The following is a 22,693-nucleotide window of genomic DNA, read 5'->3' as shown; positions in this document are numbered from 1 at the left end:
CAGTAAATATTGAAATTTGCATCTTAACCAAAAATGCTATGAAATGGGCAAAACCTATGAGGTCCGCGTACATGGGAAATTACAATTTTTGCAATATGTCAATTTTGTCTTGATTTAATGTTTAAATAATGGAAAATCAGCTAAAAAGACATAAGAAATACATTATGACACTAGTATTCTTCAGTAAATATTGAAATTTGCATCTTAACCAAAAACGCTATGAAATGGGCAAAACCTATGAGGTCCGCGTACATGGGAAATTACAATTTTTGCAATATGTCAATTTTGTCGTGATTTAATGTTTAAATAATGGAAAATCAGCTAAAAAGACATAAGAAATACATTATGACACTAGTATTCTTCAGTAAATATTGAAAGTTGCATCTTAACCAAAAACGCTATGAAGTGGGCAAAACCTATGAGGTCCGCGTACATGGGAAATTACAATTTTTGCAATATGTCAATTTTGTCGTGATTTAATGTTTAAATAATGGAAAATCAGCTAAAAAGACATAAGAAATACATTATGACACTAGTATTCTTCAGTAAATATTGAAATTTGCATCTAAACCAAAAACGCTTTAAAATAGGCAAAATCTCGCAGGTCCGCGTACATGGGAAATTACAATTTTTGCAATATGTCAATTTTGTCTTGATTTAATGTTTAAATAATGGAAAATCAGCTAAAAAGACATAAGAAATACATTATGACACTAGTATTCTTCAGTAAATATTGAAATTTGCATCTTAACCAAAAACTCTATGAAATGGGCAAAACCTATGAGGTCCGCGTACATGGGAAATTACAATTTTTGCAATATGTCAATTTTGTCGTGATTTAATGTTTAAATAATGGAAAATCAGCTAAAAAGACATAAGAAATACACTATGACACTAGTATTCTTCAGTAAATATTGAAATTTGCATCTTAACCAAAAACTCTATGAAATAGGCAAAACCTATGAGGTCCGCGTACATGGGAAATTACAATTTTTGCAATATGTCAATTTTGTCTTGATTTAATGTTTAAATAATGGAAAATCAGCTAAAAAGACATAAGAAATACACTATGACACTAGTATTCTTCAGTAAATATTGAAATTTGCATCTTAACCAAAAACTCTATGAAATGGGCAAAACCTATGAGGTCCGCGTACATGGGAAATTACAATTTTTGCAATATGTCAATTTTGTCGTGATTTAATGTTTAAATAATGGAAAATCAGCTAAAAAGACATAAGAAATACATTATGACACTAGTATTCTTCAGTAAATATTGAAATTTGCATCTAAACCAAAAACGCTTTAAAATAGGCAAAATCTCACATGTCCACGTACATGGGAAATTACAATTTTTGCAATATGTCAATTTTGTCTTGATTTAATGTTTAAATAATGGAAAATCAGCTAAAAAGACATAAGAAATACACTATGACACTAGTATTCTTCAGTAAATATTGAAATTTGCATCTTAACCAAAAACTCTATTAAATGGGCAAAACCTATGAGGTCCGCGTACATGGGAAATTACAATTTTTGCAATATGTCAATTTTGTCTTGATTTAATGTTTAAATAATGGGAAAATCAGCTAAAAAGACATAAGAAATACATTATGACACTAGTATTCTTCAGTAAATATTGAAATTTGCATCTTAACCAAAAATGCTATGAAATGGGCAAAACCTATGAGGTCCGCGTACATGGGAAATTACAATTTTTGCAATATGTCAATTTTGTCTTGATTTAATGTTTAAATAATGGAAAATCAGCTAAAAAGACATAAGAAATACATTATGACACTAGTATTCTTCAGTAAATATTGAAATTTGCATCTAAACCAAAAACGCTTTAAAATAGGCAAAATCTCGCAGGTCCGCGTACATGGGAAATTACAATTTTTGCAATATGTCAATTTTGTCTTGATTTAATGTTTAAATAATGGAAAATCAGCTAAAAAGACATAAGAAATACATTATGACACTAGTATTCTTCAGTAAATATTGAAATTTGCATCTTAACCAAAAACTCTATTAAATGGGCAAAACCTATGAGGTCCGCGTACATGGGAAATTACAATTTTTGCAATATGTCAATTTTGTCTTGATTTAATGTTTAAATAATGGAAAATCAGCTAAAAAGACATAAGAAATACACTATGACACTAGTATTCTTCAGTAAATATTGAAATTTGCATCTTAACCAAAAACTCTATGAAATGGGCAAAACCTATGAGGTCCGCGTACATGGGAAATTACAATTTTTGCAATATGTCAATTTTGTCGTGATTTAATGTTTAAATAATGGAAAATCAGCTAAAAAGACATAAGAAATACATTATGACACTAGTATTCTTCAGTAAATATTGAAATTTGCATCTAAACCAAAAACGCTTTAAAATAGGCAAAATCTCACAGGTCCGCGTACATGGGAAATTACAATTTTTGCAATATGTCAATTTTGTCTTGATTTAATGTTTAAATAATGGAAAATCAGCTAAAAAGACATAAGAAATACATTATGACACTAGTATTCTTCAGTAAATATTGAAATTTGCATCTTAACCAAAAACGCTATGAAATGGGCAAAACCTATGAGGTCCGCGTACATGGGAAATTACAATTTTTGCAATATGTCAATTTTGTCGTGATTTAATGTTTAAATAATGGAAAATCAGCTAAAAAGACATAAGAAATACATTATGACACTAGTATTCTTCATTAAATATTGAAAGTTGCATCTTAACCAAAAACGCTATGAAGTGGGCAAAACCTATGAGGTCCGCGTACATGGGAAATTACAATTTTTGCAATATGTCAATTTTGTCGTGATTTAATGTTTAAATAATGGAAAATCAGCTAAAAAGACATAAGAAATACATTATGACACTAGTATTCTTCAGTAAATATTGAAATTTGCATCTAAACCAAAAACGCTTTAAAATAGGCAAAATCTCACAGGTCCGCGTACATGGGAAATTACAATTTTTGCAATATGTCAATTTTGTCTTGATTTAATGTTTAAATAATGGAAAATCAGCTAAAAAGACATAAGAAATACATTATGACACTAGTATTCTTCAGTAAATATTGAAATTTGCATCTTAACCAAAAACGCTATGAAATGGGCAAAACCTATGAGGTCCGCGTACATGGGAAATTACAATTTTTGCAATATGTCAATTTTGTCTTGATTTAATGTTTAAATAATGGAAAATCAGCTAAAAAGACATAAGAAATACACTATGACACTAGTATTCTTCAGTAAATATTGAAATTTGCATCTTAACCAAAAACGCTGTTACATGGGCAAAACCTATGAGGTGCGCGTACATGGGAAATTACAATTTTTGCAATATGTCAATTTTGTCGTGATTTAATGTTTAAATAATGGAAAATCAGCTAAAAAGACATAAGAAATACATTATGACACTAGTATTCTTCAGTAAATATTGAAATTTGCATCTAAACCAAAAACGCTTTAGAATAGGCAAAATCTCACATGTCCGCGTACATGGGAAATTACAATTTTTGCAATATGTCAATTTTGTCGTGATTTAATGTTTAAATAATGGAAAATCAGCTAAAAAGACATAAGAAATACATTATGACACTAGTATTCTTCAGTAAATATTGAAATTTGCATCTAAACCAAAAACGCTTTAAAATAGGCAAAATCTCACAGGTCCGCGTACATGGGAAATTACAATTTTTGCAATATGTCAATTTTGTCTTGATTTAATGTTTAAATAATGGAAAATCAGCTAAAAAGACATAAGAAATACATTATGACACTAGTATTCTTCAGTAAATATTGAAATTTGCATCTTAACCAAAAACGCTATGAAATGGGCAAAACCTATGAGGTCCGCGTACATGGGAAATTACAATTTTTGCAATATGTCAATTTTGTCGTGATTTAATGTTTAAATAATGGAAAATCAGCTAAAAAGACATAAGAAATACATTATGACACTAGTATTCTTCAGTAAATATTGAAAGTTGCATCTTAACCAAAAACGCTATGAAGTGGGCAAAACCTATGAGGTCCGCGTACATGGGAAATTACAATTTTTGCAATATGTCAATTTTGTCGTGATTTAATGTTTAAATAATGGAAAATCAGCTAAAAAGACATAAGAAATACATTATGACACTAGTATTCTTCAGTAAATATTGAAATTTGCATCTAAACCAAAAACGCTTTAAAATAGGCAAAATCTCACAGGTCCGCGTACATGGGAAATTACAATTTTTGCAATATGTCAATTTTGTCTTGATTTAATGTTTAAATAATGGAAAATCAGCTAAAAAGACATAAGAAATACATTATGATACTTGTATTCTTCAGTAAATATTGAAATTTGCATCTTAACCAAAAACGCTATGAAATGGGCAAAACCTATGAGGTCCGCGTACATGGGAAATTACAATTTTTGCAATATGTCAATTTTGTCTTGATTTAATGTTTAAATAATGGAAAATAAGCTAAAAACACATAAGAAATACATTATGACACTAGTATTCTTCAGTAAATATTGAAATTTGCATCTAAACCAAAAACGCTTTAAAATAGGCAAAATCTCACATGTCCACGTACATGGGAAATTACAATTTTTGCAATATGTCAATTTTGTCTTGATTTAATGTTTAAATAATGGAAAATCAGCTAAAAAGACATAAGAAATACATTATGACACTAGTATTCTTCAGTAAATATTGAAATTTGCATCTTAACCAAAAACGCTATGAAATGGGCAAAACCTATGAGGTCCGCGTACATGGGAAATTACAATTTTTGCAATATGTCAATTTTGTCTTGATTTAATGTTTAAATAATGGAAAATCAGCTAAAAAGACATAAGAAATACATTATGACACTAGTATTCTTCAGTAAATATTGAAATTTGCATCTTAACCAAAAACGCTATGAAATGGGCAAAACCTATGAGGTCCGCGTACATGGGAAATTACAATTTTTGCAATATGTCAATTTTGTCTTGATTTAATGTTTAAATAATGGAAAATCAGCTAAAAGACATAAGAAATACATTATGACACTAGTATTCTTCAGTAAATATTGAAATTTGCATCTTAACCAAAAACGCTATGAAATGGGCAAAACCTATGAGGTCCGCGTACATGGGAAATTACAATTTTTGCAATATGTCAATTTTGTCGTGATTTAATGTTTAAATAATGGAAAATCAGCTAAAAAGACATAAGAAATACACTATGACACTAGTATTCTTCAGTAAATATTGAAATTTGCATCTAAACCAAAAACGCTTTAAAATAGGCAAAATCTCACATGTCCGCGTACATGGGAAATTACAATTTTTGCAATATGTCAATTTTGTCTTGATTTAATGTTTAAATAATGGAAAATCAGCTAAAAAGACATAAGAAATACACTATGACACTAGTATTCTTCAGTAAATATTGAAATTTGCATCTTAACCAAAAACTCTATGAAATAGGCAAAACCTATGAGGTCCGCGTACATGGGAAATTACAATTTTTGCAATATGTCAATTTTGTCTTGATTTAATGTTTAAATAATGGAAAATCAGCTAAAAAGACATAAGAAATACATTATGACACTAGTATTCTTCAGTAAATATTGAAAGTTGCATCTTAACCAAAAAACGCTATGAAATGGGCAAAACCTATGAGGTCCGCGTACATGGGAAATTACAATTTTTGCAATATGTCAATTTTGTCTTGATTTAATGTTTAAATAATGGAAAATCAGCTAAAAAGACATAAGAAATACATTATGACACTAGTATTCTTCAGTAAATATTGAAATTTGCATCTAAATCAAAAACGCTTTAGAATAGGCAAAATCTCACATGTCCGCGTACATGGGAAATTACAATTTTTGCAATATGTCAATTTTGTCTTGATTTAATGTTTAAATAATGGAAAATCAGCTAAAAAGACATAAGAAATACACTATGACACTAGTATTCTTCAGTAAATATTGAAATTTGCATCTTAACCAAAAACTCTATGAAATAGGCAAAACCTATGAGGTCCGCGTACATGGGAAATTACAATTTTTGCAATATGTCAATTTTGTCTTGATTTAATGTTTAAATAATGGAAAATCAGCTAAAAAGACATAAGAAATACATTATGACACTAGTATTCTTCAGTAAATATTGAAATTTGCATCTTAACCAAAAACGCTATGAAATGGGCAAAACCTATGAGGTCCGCGTACATGGGAAATTACAATTTTTGCAATATGTCAATTTTGTCTTGATTTAATGTTTAAATAATGGAAAATCAGCTAAAAAGACATAAGAAATACATTATGACACTAGTATTCTTCAGTAAATATTGAAATTTGCATCTAAACCAAAAACGCTTTAGAATAGGCAAAATCTCACAGGTCCGCGTACATGGGAAATTACAATTTTTGCAATATGTCAATTTTGTCTTGATTTAATGTTTAAATAATGGAAAATCAGCTAAAAAGACATAAGAAATACATTATGATACTTGTATTCTTCAGTAAATATTGAAATTTGCATCTTAACCAAAAACGCTATGAAATGGGCAAAACCTATGAGGTCCGCGTACATGGGAAATTACAATTTTTGCAATATGTCAATTTTGTCTTGATTTAATGTTTAAATAATGGAAAATCAGCTAAAAACACATAAGAAATACATTATGACACTAGTATTCTTCAGTAAATATTGAAATTTGCATCTTAACCAAAAACGCTATGAAATGGGCAAAACCTATGAGGTCCGCGTACATGGGAAATTACAATTTTTGCAATATGTCAATTTTGTCGTGATTTAATGTTTAAATAATGGAAAATCAGCTAAAAAGACATAAGAAATACATTATGACACTAGTATTCTTCATTAAATATTGAAAGTTGCATCTTAACCAAAAACGCTATGAAGTGGGCAAAACCTATGAGGTCCGCGTACATGGGAAATTACAATTTTTGCAATATGTCAATTTTGTCGTGATTTAATGTTTAAATAATGGAAAATCAGCTAAAAAGACATAAGAAATACATTATGACACTAGTATTCTTCAGTAAATATTGAAATTTGCATCTAAACCAAAAACGCTTTAAAATAGGCAAAATCTCACATGTCCGCGTACATGGGAAATTACAATTTTTGCAATATGTCAATTTTGTCTTGATTTAATGTTTAAATAATGGAAAATCAGCTAAAAAGACATAAGAAATACACTATGACACTAGTATTCTTCAGTAAATATTGAAATTTGCATCTTAACCAAAAACTCTATGAAATAGGCAAAACCTATGAGGTCCGCGTACATGGGAAATTACAATTTTTGCAATATGTCAATTTTGTCTTGATTTAATGTTTAAATAATGGAAAATCAGCTAAAAAGACATAAGAAATACATTATGACACTAGTATTCTTCAGTAAATATTGAAATTTGCATCTTAACCAAAAACGCTATGAAATGGGCAAAACCTATGAGGTCCGCGTACATGGGAAATTACAATTTTTGCAATATGTCAATTTTGTCTTGATTTAATGTTTAAATAATGGAAAATCAGCTAAAAAGACATAAGAAATACATTATGACACTAGTATTCTTCAGTAAATATTGAAATTTGCATCTAAACCAAAAACGCTTTAGAATAGGCAAAATCTCACATGTCCGCGTACATGGGAAATTACAATTTTTGCAATATGTCAATTTTGTCTTGATTTAATGTTTAAATAATGGAAAATCAGCTAAAAAGACATAAGAAATACACTATGACACTAGTATTCTTCAGTAAATATTGAAATTTGCATCTTAACCAAAAACTCTATGAAATGGGCAAAACCTATGAGGTCCGCGTACATGGGAAATTACAATTTTTGCAATATGTCAATTTTGTCGTGATTTAATGTTTAAATAATGGAAAATCAGCTAAAAAGACATAAGAAATACATTATGACACTAGTATTCTTCAGTAAATATTGAAATTTGCATCTAAACCAAAAACGCTTTAAAATAGGCAAAATCTCACATGTCCACGTACATGGGAAATTACAATTTTTGCAATATGTCAATTTTGTCTTGATTTAATGTTTAAATAATGGAAAATCAGCTAAAAAGACATAAGAAATACACTATGACACTAGTATTCTTCAGTAAATATTGAAATTTGCATCTTAACCAAAAACTCTATTAAATGGGCAAAACCTATGAGGTCCGCGTACATGGGAAATTACAATTTTTGCAATATGTCAATTTTGTCTTGATTTAATGTTTAAATAATGGAAAATCAGCTAAAAAGACATAAGAAATACATTATGACACTAGTATTCTTCAGTAAATATTGAAATTTGCATCTTAACCAAAAATGCTATGAAATGGGCAAAACCTATGAGGTCCGCGTACATGGGAAATTACAATTTTTGCAATATGTCAATTTTGTCTTGATTTAATGTTTAAATAATGGAAAATCAGCTAAAAAGACATAAGAAATACATTATGACACTAGTATTCTTCAGTAAATATTGAAATTTGCATCTTAACCAAAAACGCTATGAAATGGGCAAAACCTATGAGGTCCGCGTACATGGGAAATTACAATTTTTGCAATATGTCAATTTTGTCGTGATTTAATGTTTAAATAATGGAAAATCAGCTAAAAAGACATAAGAAATACATTATGACACTAGTATTCTTCAGTAAATATTGAAAGTTGCATCTTAACCAAAAACGCTATGAAGTGGGCAAAACCTATGAGGTCCGCGTACATGGGAAATTACAATTTTTGCAATATGTCAATTTTGTCGTGATTTAATGTTTAAATAATGGAAAATCAGCTAAAAAGACATAAGAAATACATTATGACACTAGTATTCTTCAGTAAATATTGAAATTTGCATCTAAACCAAAAACGCTTTAAAATAGGCAAAATCTCGCAGGTCCGCGTACATGGGAAATTACAATTTTTGCAATATGTCAATTTTGTCTTGATTTAATGTTTAAATAATGGAAAATCAGCTAAAAAGACATAAGAAATACATTATGACACTAGTATTCTTCAGTAAATATTGAAATTTGCATCTTAACCAAAAACTCTATGAAATGGGCAAAACCTATGAGGTCCGCGTACATGGGAAATTACAATTTTTGCAATATGTCAATTTTGTCGTGATTTAATGTTTAAATAATGGAAAATCAGCTAAAAAGACATAAGAAATACACTATGACACTAGTATTCTTCAGTAAATATTGAAATTTGCATCTTAACCAAAAACTCTATGAAATAGGCAAAACCTATGAGGTCCGCGTACATGGGAAATTACAATTTTTGCAATATGTCAATTTTGTCTTGATTTAATGTTTAAATAATGGAAAATCAGCTAAAAAGACATAAGAAATACACTATGACACTAGTATTCTTCAGTAAATATTGAAATTTGCATCTTAACCAAAAACTCTATGAAATGGGCAAAACCTATGAGGTCCGCGTACATGGGAAATTACAATTTTTGCAATATGTCAATTTTGTCGTGATTTAATGTTTAAATAATGGAAAATCAGCTAAAAAGACATAAGAAATACATTATGACACTAGTATTCTTCAGTAAATATTGAAATTTGCATCTAAACCAAAAACGCTTTAAAATAGGCAAAATCTCACAGGTCCGCGTACATGGGAAATTACAATTTTTGCAATATGTCAATTTTGTCTTGATTTAATGTTTAAATAATGGAAAATCAGCTAAAAAGACATAAGAAATACATTATGATACTTGTATTCTTCAGTAAATATTGAAATTTGCATCTTAACCAAAAACGCTATGAAATGGGCAAAACCTATGAGGTCCGCGTACATGGGAAATTACAATTTTTGCAATATGTCAATTTTGTCTTGATTTAATATTTAAATAATGGAAAATCAGCTAAAAACACATAAGAAATACATTATGACACTAGTATTCTTCAGTAAATATTGAAATTTGCATCTAAACCAAAAACGCTTTAAAATAGGCAAAATCTCACATGTCCACGTACATGGGAAATTACAATTTTTGCAATATGTCAATTTTGTCTTGATTTAATGTTTAAATAATGGAAAATCAGCTAAAAAGACATAAGAAATACACTATGACACTAGTATTCTTCAGTAAATATTGAAATTTGCATCTTAACCAAAAACTCTATTAAATGGGCAAAACCTATGAGGTCCGCGTACATGGGAAATTACAATTTTTGCAATATGTCAATTTTGTCTTGATTTAATGTTTAAATAATGGAAAATCAGCTAAAAAGACATAAGAAATACATTATGACACTAGTATTCTTCAGTAAATATTGAAATTTGCATCTTAACCAAAAATGCTATGAAATGGGCAAAACCTATGAGGTCCGCGTACATGGGAAATTACAATTTTTGCAATATGTCAATTTTGTCTTGATTTAATGTTTAAATAATGGAAAATCAGCTAAAAAGACATAAGAAATACATTATGACACTAGTATTCTTCAGTAAATATTGAAATTTGCATCTTAACCAAAAACGCTATGAAATGGGCAAAACCTATGAGGTCCGCGTACATGGGAAATTACAATTTTTGTAATATGTCAATTTTGTCGTGATTTAATGTTTAAATAATGGAAAATCAGCTAAAAAGACATAAGAAATACATTATGACACTAGTATTCTTCAGTAAATATTGAAATTTGCATCTAAACCAAAAACGCTTTAAAATAGGCAAAATCTCGCAGGTCCGCGTACATGGGAAATTACAATTTTTGCAATATGTCAATTTTGTCTTGATTTAATGTTTAAATAATGGAAAATCAGCTAAAAAGACATAAGAAATACATTATGACACTAGTATTCTTCAGTAAATATTGAAATTTGCATCTTAACCAAAAACTCTATTAAATGGGCAAAACCTATGAGGTCCGCGTACATGGGAAATTACAATTTTTGCAATATGTCAATTTTGTCTTGATTTAATGTTTAAATAATGGAAAATCAGCTAAAAAGACATAAGAAATACACTATGACACTAGTATTCTTCAGTAAATATTGAAATTTGCATCTTAACCAAAAACTCTATGAAATGGGCAAAACCTATGAGGTCCGCGTACATGGGAAATTACAATTTTTGCAATATGTCAATTTTGTCGTGATTTAATGTTTAAATAATGGAAAATCAGCTAAAAAGACATAAGAAATACATTATGACACTAGTATTCTTCAGTAAATATTGAAATTTGCATCTAAACCAAAAACGCTTTAAAATAGGCAAAATCTCACAGGTCCGCGTACATGGGAAATTACAATTTTTGCAATATGTCAATTTTGTCTTGATTTAATGTTTAAATAATGGAAAATCAGCTAAAAAGACATAAGAAATACATTATGATACTTGTATTCTTCAGTAAATATTGAAATTTGCATCTTAACCAAAAACGCTATGAAATGGGCAAAACCTATGAGGTCCGCGTACATGGGAAATTACAATTTTTGCAATATGTCAATTTTGTCTTGATTTAATATTTAAATAATGGAAAATCAGCTAAAAACACATAAGAAATACATTATGACACTAGTATTCTTCAGTAAATATTGAAATTTGCATCTAAACCAAAAACGCTTTAAAATAGGCAAAATCTCACATGTCCACGTACATGGGAAATTACAATTTTTGCAATATGTCAATTTTGTCTTGATTTAATGTTTAAATAATGGAAAATCAGCTAAAAAGACATAAGAAATACACTATGACACTAGTATTCTTCAGTAAATATTGAAATTTGCATCTTAACCAAAAACTCTATTAAATGGGCAAAACCTATGAGGTCCGCGTACATGGGAAATTACAATTTTTGCAATATGTCAATTTTGTCTTGATTTAATGTTTAAATAATGGAAAATCAGCTAAAAAGACATAAGAAATACATTATGACACTAGTATTCTTCAGTAAATATTGAAATTTGCATCTTAACCAAAAATGCTATGAAATGGGCAAAACCTATGAGGTCCGCGTACATGGGAAATTACAATTTTTGCAATATGTCAATTTTGTCTTGATTTAATGTTTAAATAATGGAAAATCAGCTAAAAAGACATAAGAAATACATTATGACACTAGTATTCTTCAGTAAATATTGAAATTTGCATCTTAACCAAAAACGCTATGAAATGGGCAAAACCTATGAGGTCCGCGTACATGGGAAATTACAATTTTTGCAATATGTCAATTTTGTCGTGATTTAATGTTTAAATAATGGAAAATCAGCTAAAAAGACATAAGAAATACATTATGACACTAGTATTCTTCAGTAAATATTGAAATTTGCATCTAAACCAAAAACGCTTTAAAATAGGCAAAATCTCGCAGGTCCGCGTACATGGGAAATTACAATTTTTGCAATATGTCAATTTTGTCTTGATTTAATGTTTAAATAATGGAAAATCAGCTAAAAAGACATAAGAAATACATTATGACACTAGTATTCTTCAGTAAATATTGAAATTTGCATCTTAACCAAAAACTCTATTAAATGGGCAAAACCTATGAGGTCCGCGTACATGGGAAATTACAATTTTTGCAATATGTCAATTTTGTCTTGATTTAATGTTTAAATAATGGAAAATCAGCTAAAAAGACATAAGAAATACATTATGACACTAGTATTCTTCAGTAAATATTGAAATTTGCATCTTAACCAAAAATGCTATGAAATGGGCAAAACCTATGAGGTCCGCGTACATGGGAAATTACAATTTTTGCAATATGTCAATTTTGTCTTGATTTAATGTTTAAATAATGGAAAATCAGCTAAAAAGACATAAGAAATACATTATGACACTAGTATTCTTCAGTAAATATTGAAATTTGCATCTTAACCAAAAACGCTATGAAATGGGCAAAACCAATGAGGTCCGCGTACATGGGAAATTACAATTTTTGCAATATGTCAATTTTGTCGTGATTTAATGTTTAAATAATGGAAAATCAGCTAAAAAGACATAAGAAATACATTATGACACTAGTATTCTTCAGTAAATATTGAAATTTGCATCTAAACCAAAAACGCTTTAAAATAGGCAAAATCTCGCAGGTCCGCGTACATGGGAAATTACAATTTTTGCAATATGTCAATTTTGTCTTGATTTAATGTTTAAATAATGGAAAATCAGCTAAAAAGACATAAGAAATACACTATGACACTAGTATTCTTCAGTAAATATTGAAATTTGCATCTTAACCAAAAACTCTATGAAATGGGCAAAACCTATGAGGTCCGCGTACATGGGAAATTACAATTTTTGCAATATGTCAATTTTGTCGTGATTTAATGTTTAAATAATGGAAAATCAGCTAAAAAGACATAAGAAATACATTATGACACTAGTATTCTTCAGTAAATATTGAAATTTGCATCTAAACCCAAAACGCTTTAAAATAGGCAAAATCTCACATGTCCGCGTACATGGGAAATTACAATTTTTGCAATATGTCAATTTTGTCTTGATTTAATGTTTAAATAATGGAAAATCAGCTAAAAAGACATAAGAAATACACTATGACACTAGTATTCTTCAGTAAATATTGAAATTTGCATCTTAACCAAAAACTCTATGAAATAGGCAAAACCTATGAGGTCCGCGTACATGGGAAATTACAATTTTTGCAATATGTCAATTTTGTCTTGATTTAATGTTTAAATAATGGAAAATCAGCTAAAAAGACATAAGAAATACATTATGACACTAGTATTCTTCAGTAAATATTGAAATTTGCATCTAAACCAAAAACGCTTTACAATAGGCAAAATCTCACATGTCCGCGTACATGGGAAATTACAATTTTTGCAATATGTCAATTTTGTCTTGATTTAATGTTTAAATAATGGAAAATCAGCTAAAAAGACATAAGAAATACACTATGACACTAGTATTCTTCAGTAAATATTGAAATTTGCATCTTAACCAAAAACTCTATGAAATGGGCAAAACCTATGAGGTCCGCGTACATGGGAAATTACAATTTTTGCAATATGTCAATTTTGTCGTGATTTAATGTTTAAATAATGGAAAATCAGCTAAAAAGACATAAGAAATACATTATGACACTAGTATTCTTCAGTAAATATTGAAATTTTACATCTAAACCAAAAACGCTTTAAAATAGGCAAAACCTCACAGGTCCGCGTACATGGGAAATTACAATTTTTGCAATATGTCAATTTTGTCTTGATTTAATGTTTAAATAATGGAAAATCAGCTAAAAAGACATAAGAAATACATTATGATACTTGTATTCTTCAGTAAATATTGAAATTTGCATCTTAACCAAAAACGCTATGAAATGGGCAAAACCTATGAGGTCCGCGTACATGGGAAATTACAATTTTTGCAATATGTCAATTTTGTCGTGATTTAATGTTTAAATAATGGAAAATCAGCTAAAAAGACATAAGAAATACATTATGACACTAGTATTCTTCAGTAAATATTGAAAGTTGCATCTTAACCAAAAACGCTATGAAGTGGGCAAAACCTATGAGGTCCGCGTACATGGGAAATTACAATTTTTGCAATATGTCAATTTTGTCGTGATTTAATGTTTAAATAATGGAAAATCAGCTAAAAAGACATAAGAAATACATTATGACACTAGTATTCTTCAGTAAATATTGAAATTTGCATCTAAACCAAAAACGCTTTAAAATAGGCAAAATCTCGCAGGTCCGCGTACATGGGAAATTACAATTTTTGCAATATGTCAATTTTGTCTTGATTTAATGTTTAAATAATGGAAAATCAGCTAAAAAGACATAAGAAATACACTATGACACTAGTATTCTTCAGTAAATATTGAAATTTGCATCTTAACCAAAAACTCTATGAAATGGGCAAAACCTATGAGGTCCGCGTACATGGGAAATTACAATTTTTGCAATATGTCAATTTTGTCGTGATTTAATGTTTAAATAATGGAAAATCAGCTAAAAAGACATAAGAAATACATTATGACACTAGTATTCTTCAGTAAATATTGAAATTTGCATCTAAACCCAAAACGCTTTAAAATAGGCAAAATCTCACATGTCCGCGTACATGGGAAATTACAATTTTTGCAATATGTCAATTTTGTCTTGATTTAATGTTTAAATAATGGAAAATCAGCTAAAAAGACATAAGAAATACACTATGACACTAGTATTCTTCAGTAAATATTGAAATTTGCATCTTAACCAAAAACTCTATGAAATAGGCAAAACCTATGAGGTCCGCGTACATGGGAAATTACAATTTTTGCAATATGTCAATTTTGCCTTGATTTAATGTTTAAATAATGGAAAATCAGCTAAAAAGACATAAGAAATACATTATGACACTAGTATTCTTCAGTAAATATTGAAATTTGCATCTTAACCAAAAACGCTATGAAATGCGCAAAACCTATGAGGTCCGCGTACATGGGAAATTACAATTTTTGCAATATGTCAATTTTGTCTTGATTTAATGTTTAAATAATGGAAAATCAGCTAAAAACACATAAGAAATACATTATGACACTAGTATTCTTCAGTAAATATTGAAATTTGCATCTAAACCAAAAACGCTTTAAAATAGGCAAAATCTCACAGGTCCGCGTACATGGGAAATTACAATTTTTGCAATATGTCAATTTTGTCTTGATTTAATGTTTAAATAATGGAAAATCAGCTAAAAAGACATAAGAAATACACTATGACACTAGTATTCTTCAGTAAATATTGAAATTTGCATCTAAACCAAAAACGCTTTAAAATAGGCAAAATCTCACAGGTCCGCGTACATGGGAAATTACAATTTTTGCAATATGTCAATTTTGTCTTGATTTAATGTTTAAATAATGGAAAATCAGCTAAAAAGACATAAGAAATACATTATGACACTAGTATTCTTCAGTAAATATTGAAATTTGCGTGTACACCAAAAACGCTATAAAATAGGCAAAATCTCACATGTCCGCGTACATGGGAAATTACAATTTTTGCATAATGTCAATTTTGTCTTGATTTAATGTTTAAATAATGGAAAATCAGCTAAAAAGACATAAGAAATACATTATGACACTAGTATTCTTCAGTAAATATTGAAATTTGCATCTAAACCAAAAACGCTATGAAATGGGCAAAATCTCACAGGTCCGCGTACATGGGAAATTACAATTTTTGCAATATGTCAATTTTGTCTTGATTTAATGTTTAAATAATGGAAAATCAGCTAAAAAGACATAAGAAATACACTATGACACTAGTATTCTTCAGTAAATATTGAAATTTGCATCTTAACCAAAAACGCTATGAAATGGGCAAAACCTATGAGGTCCGCGTACATGGGAAATTACAATTTTTGCAATATGTCAATTTTGTCTTGATTTAATGTTTAAATAATGGAAAATCAGCTAAAAAGACATAAGAAATACATTATGACACTAGTATTCTTCAGTAAATATTGAAATTTGCATCTAAACCAAAAACACTTTTAAATAGGCAAAATCTCACATGTCTGCGTACATGGGAAATCACAATTTTTGCAATATGTCAATTTTGTCTTGATTTAATGTTTAAATAATGGAAAATCAGCTAAAAAGTCATAAGAAATACACTATGACACTAGTATTCTTCAGTAAATATTGAAATTTGCATCTTAACCAAAAACTCTATGAAATGGGCAAAACCTATGAGGTCCGCGTACATGGGAAATTACAATTTTTGCAATATGTCAATTTTGTCTTGATTTAATGTTTAAATAATGGAAAATCAGCTAAAAACACATAAGAAATACATTATGACACTAGTATTCTTCAGTAAATATTGAAATTTGCATCTAAACCAAAAACGCTTTAAAATAGGCAAAATCTCACATGTCCACGTACATGGGAAATTACAATTTTTGCAATATGTCAATTTTGTCTTGATTTAATGTTTAAATAATGGAAAATCAGCTAAAAAGACATAAGAAATACACTATGACACTAGTATTCTTCAGTAAATATTGAAATTTGCATCTTAACCAAAAACTCTATGAAATGGGCAAAACCTATGAGGTCCGCGTACATGGGAAATTACAATTTTTGCAATATGTCAATTTTGTCTTGATTTAATGTTTAAATAATGGAAAATCAGCTAAAAAGACATAAGAAATACATTATGACACTAGTATTCTTCAGTAAATATTGAAATTTGCATCTTAACCAAAAACGCTATGAAATGGGCAAAACCTATGAGGTCCGCGTACATGGGAAATTACAATTTTTGCAATATGTCAATTTTGTCTTGATTTAATGTTTAAATAATGGAAAATCAGCTAAAAAGACATAAGAAATACATTATGACACTAGTATTCTTCAGTAAATATTGAAATTTGCATCTAAACCAAAAACGCTTTAAAATAGGCAAAATCTCACAGGTCCGCATACATGGGAAATTACAATTTTTGCAATATGTCAATTTTGTCTTGATTTAATGTTTAAATAATGGAAAATCAGCTAAAAAGACATAAGAAATACACTATGACACTAGTATTCTTCAGTAAATATTGAAATTTGCATCTAAACCAAAAACGCTTTAAAATAGGCAAAATCTCACAGGTCCGCGTACATGGGAAATTACAATTTTTGCAATATGTCAATTTTGTCTTGATTTAATGTTTAAATAATGGAAAATCAGCTAAAAAGACATAAGAAATACATTATGACACTAGTATTCTTTAGTAAATATTGAAATTTGCGTGTACACCAAAAACGCTATAAAATAGGCAAAATCTCACATGTCCGCGTACATGGGAAATTACAATTTTTGCAATATGTCAATTTTGTCTTGATTTAATGTTTAAATAATGGAAAATCAGCTAAAAAGACATAAGAAATACATTATGACACTAGTATTCTTCAGTAAATATTGAAATTTGCATCTAAACCAAAAACGCTATGAAATGGGCAAAATCTCACAGGTCCGCGTACATGGGAAATTACAATTTTTGCAATATGTCAATTTTGTCATGATTTAATGTTTAAATAATGGAAAATCAGCTAAAAAGACATAAGAAATACACTATGACACTAGTATTCTTCAGTAAATATTGAAATTTGCATCTTAACCAAAAACGCTATGAAATGGGCAAAACCTATGAGGTCCGCGTACATGGGAAATTACAATTTTTGCAATATGTCAATTTTGTCTTGATTTAATGTTTAAATAATGGAAAATCAGCTAAAAAGACATAAGAAATACATTATGACACTAGTATTCTTCAGTAAATATTGAAATTTGCATCTAAACCAAAAACACTTTTAAATAGGCAAAATCTCACATGTCCGCGTACATGGGAAATCACAATTTTTGCAATATGTCAATTTTGTCTTGATTTAATGTTTAAATAATGGAAAATCAGCTAAAAAGACATAAGAAATACATTATGACACTAGTATTCTTCAGTAAATATTGAAATTTGCATCTTAACCAAAAACTCTATGAAATGGGCAAAACCTATGAGGTCCGCGTACATGGGAAATTACAATTTTTGCAATATGTCAATTTTGTCTTGATTTAATGTTTAAATAATGGAAAATCAGCTAAAAAGACATAAGAAATACATTATGACACTAGTATTCTTCAGTAAATATGGAAATCATCGTGTACACCAAAAACGCTATAAAATAGGCAAAATCTCACAGGTCCGCGTACATGGGAAATTACAATTTTTGCAATATGTCAATTTTGTCTTGATTTAATGTTTAAATAATGGAAAATCAGCTAAAAAGACATAAGAAATACATTATGACACTAGTATTCTTCAGTAAATATGGAAATCATCGTGTACACCAAAAACGCTATAAAATAGGCAAAATCTCACAGGTCCGCGTACATGGGAAATTACAATTTTTGCAATATGTCAATTTTGTCTTGATTTAATGTTTAAATAATGGAAAATCAGCTAAAAAGACATAAGAAATACATTATGACACTAGTATTCTTCAGTAAATATTGAAATTTGCATCTAAACCAAAAACGCTTTTAAATAGGCAAAATCTCACATGTCCGCGTACATGGGAAATTACAATTTTTGCAATATGTCAATTTTGTCTTGATTTAATGTTTAAATAATGGAAAATCAGCTAAAAAGACATAAGAAATACATTATGACACTAGTATTCTTCAGTAAATATTGAAATTTGCATCTAAACCAAAAACGCTTTAAAATAGGCAAAATCTCACATGTCCGCGTACATGGGAAATTACAATTTTTGCAATATGTCAATTTTGTCTTGATTTAATGTTTAAATAATGGAAAATCAGCTAAAAAGACATAAGAAATACATTATGACACGAGTATTCTTCAGTAAATATTGAAATTTGCATCTTAACCAAAAACGCTATGAAATGGGCAAAACCTATGAGGTCCGCGTACATGGGAAATTACAATTTTTGCAATATGTCAATTTTGTCTTGATTTAATGTTTAAATAATGGAAAATCAGCTAAAAAGACATAAGAAATACATTATGACACTAGTATTCTTCAGTAAATATTGAAATTTGCATCTCAACTAAAAACGCTTTAAAATAGGCAAAATCTCACATGTCCGCGTACATGGGAAATTACAATTTTTGCAATATGTCAATTTTGTCTTGATTTAATGTTTAAATAATGGAAAATCAGCTAAAAAGACATAAGAAATATACTATGACACTAGTATTCTTCAGTAAATATTGAAATTTGCATCTTAACCAAAAACTCTATGAAATGGGCAAAACCTATGAGGTCCGCGTACATGGGAAATTACAATTTTTGCAATATGTCAATTTTGTCTTGATTTAATGTTTAAATAATGGAAAATCAGCTAAAAAGACATAAGAAATACATTATGACACTAGTATTCTTCAGTAAATATTGAAATTTGCATCTTAACCAAAAACGCTATGAAATGGGCAAAACCTATGAGGTCCGCGTACATGGGAAATTACAATTTTTGCAATATGTCAATTTTGTCTTGATTTAATGTTTAAATAATGGAAAATCAGCTAAAAACACATAAGAAATACATTATGACACTAGTATTCTTCAGTAAATATTGAAATTTGCATCTAAACCAAAAACGCTTTAAAATAGGCAAAATCTCACATGTCCGCGTACATGGAAAATTACAATTTTTGCAATATGTCAATTTTGTCTTGATTTAATGTGTAAATAATGGAAAATCAGCTAAAAAGACATAAGAAATACACTATGACACTAGTATTCTTCAGTAAATATTGAAATTTGCATCTTAACCAAAAACTCTATGAAATGGGCAAAACCTATGAGGTCCGCGTACATGGGAAATTACAATTTTTGCAATATGTCAATTTTGTCTTGATTTAATGTTTAAATAATGGAAAATCAGCTAAAAAGACATAAGAAATACATTATGACACTAGTATTCTTCAGTAAATATTGAAATTTGCATCTAAACCAAAAACGCTATGAAATGGGCAAAATCTCACAGGTCCGCGTACATGGGAAATTACAATTTTTGCAATATGTCAATTTTGTCGTGATTTAATGTTTAAATAATGGAAAATCAGCTAAAAAGACATAAGAAATACACTATGACACTAGTATTCTTCAGTAAATATTGAAATTTGCATCTTAACCAAAAACGCTATGAAATGGGCAAAACCTATGAGGTCCGCGTACATGGGAAATTACAATTTTTGCAATATGTCAATTTTGTCTTGATTTAATGTTTAAATAATGGAAAATCAGCTAAAAAGACATAAGAAATACATTATGACACTAGTATTCTTCAGTAAATATTGAAATTTGCATCTAAACCAAAAACACTTTTAAATAGGCAAAATCTCACATGTCCGCGTACATGGGAAATCACAATTTTTGCAATATGTCAATTTTGTCTTGATTTAATGTTTAAATAATGGAAAATCAGCTAAAAAGACATAAGAAATACATTATGACACTAGTATTCTTCAGTAAATATTGAAATTTGCATCTTAACCAAAAACTCTATGAAATGGGCAAAACCTATGAGGTCCGCGTACATGGGAAATTACAATTTTTGCAATATGTCAATTTTGTCTTGATTTAATGTTTAAATAATGGGAAATCAGCTAAAAAGACATAAGAAATACATTATGACACTAGTATTCTTCAGTAAATATGGAAATCATCGTGTACACCAAAAACGCTATAAAATAGGCAAAATCTCACAGGTCCGCGTACATGGGAAATTACAATTTTTGCAATATGTCAATTTTGTCTTGATTTAATGTTTAAATAATGGAAAATCAGCTAAAAAGACATAAGAAATACATTATGACACTAGTATTCTTCAGTAAATATGGAAATCATCGTGTACACCAAAAACGCTATAAAATAGGCAAAATCTCACAGGTCCGCGTACATGGGAAATTACAATTTTTGCAATATGTCAATTTTGTCTTGATTTAATGTTTAAATAATGGAAAATCAGCTAAAAAGACATAAGAAATACATTATGACACTAGTATTCTTCAGTAAATATTGAAATTTGCATCTAAACCAAAAACGCTTTTAAATAGGCAAAATCTCACATGTCCGCGTACATGGGAAATTACAATTTTTGCAATATGTCAATTTTGTCTTGATTTAATGTTTAAATAATGGAAAATCAGCTAAAAAGACATAAGAAATACATTATGACACTAGTATTCTTCAGTAAATATTGAAATTTGCATCTAAACCAAAAACGCTTTAAAATAGGCAAAATCTCACATGTCCGCGTACATGGGAAATTACAATTTTTGCAATATGTCAATTTTGTCTTGATTTAATGTTTAAATAATGGAAAATCAGCTAAAAAGACATAAGAAATACATTATGACACGAGTATTCTTCAGTAAATATTGAAATTTGCATCTTAACCAAAAACGCTATGAAATGGGCAAAACCTATGAGGTCCGCGTACATGGGAAATTACAATTTTTGCAATATGTCAATTTTGTCTTGATTTAATGTTTAAATAATGGAAAATCAGCTAAAAAGACATAAGAAATACATTATGACACTAGTATTCTTCAGTAAATATTGAAATTTGCATCTCAACTAAAAACGCTTTAAAATAGGCAAAATCTCACATGTCCGCGTACATGGGAAATTACAATTTTTGCAATATGTCAATTTTGTCTTGATTTAATGTTTAAATAATGGAAAATCAGCTAAAAAGACAGAAGAAATATACTATGACACTAGTATTCTTCAGTAAATATTGAAATTTGCATCTTAACCAAAAACTCTATGAAATGGGCAAAACCTATGAGGTCCGCGTACATGGGAAATTACAATTTTTGCAATATGTCAATTTTGTCTTGATTTAATGTTTAAATAATGGAAAATCAGCTAAAAAGACATAAGAAATACATTATGACACTAGTATTCTTCAGTAAATATTGAAATTTGCATCTTAACCAAAAACGCTATGAAATGGGCAAAACCTATGAGGTCCGCGTACATGGGAAATTACAATTTTTGCAATATGTCAATTTTGTCTTGATTTAATGTTTAAATAATGGAAAATCAGCTAAAAACACATAAGAAATACATTATGACACTAGTATTCTTCAGTAAATATTGAAATTTGCATCTAAACCAAAAACGCTTTAAAATAGGCAAAATCTCACATGTCCG

General features: G+C 28.9%; 1 protein-coding gene across 3 annotated transcripts in view; it reads left to right on the top strand.

Annotated features, from left to right (window-relative positions):
- Nucleotides 1-22,693, top strand: part of LOC145277987 (uncharacterized) — a 595,242-nt gene that overhangs the window by 466,178 nt on the left and 106,371 nt on the right. The window lies entirely within an intron of this gene.

This window comes from Euprymna scolopes, chromosome 6 (assembly GCF_053919585.1).
Source record: "Euprymna scolopes isolate OS-2025 chromosome 6, ASM5391958v1, whole genome shotgun sequence".
Taxonomy (NCBI): Eukaryota; Metazoa; Mollusca; class Cephalopoda; order Sepiida; family Sepiolidae; genus Euprymna; species Euprymna scolopes.
This window is presented reverse-complemented; position numbering and strand designations above follow the sequence as displayed.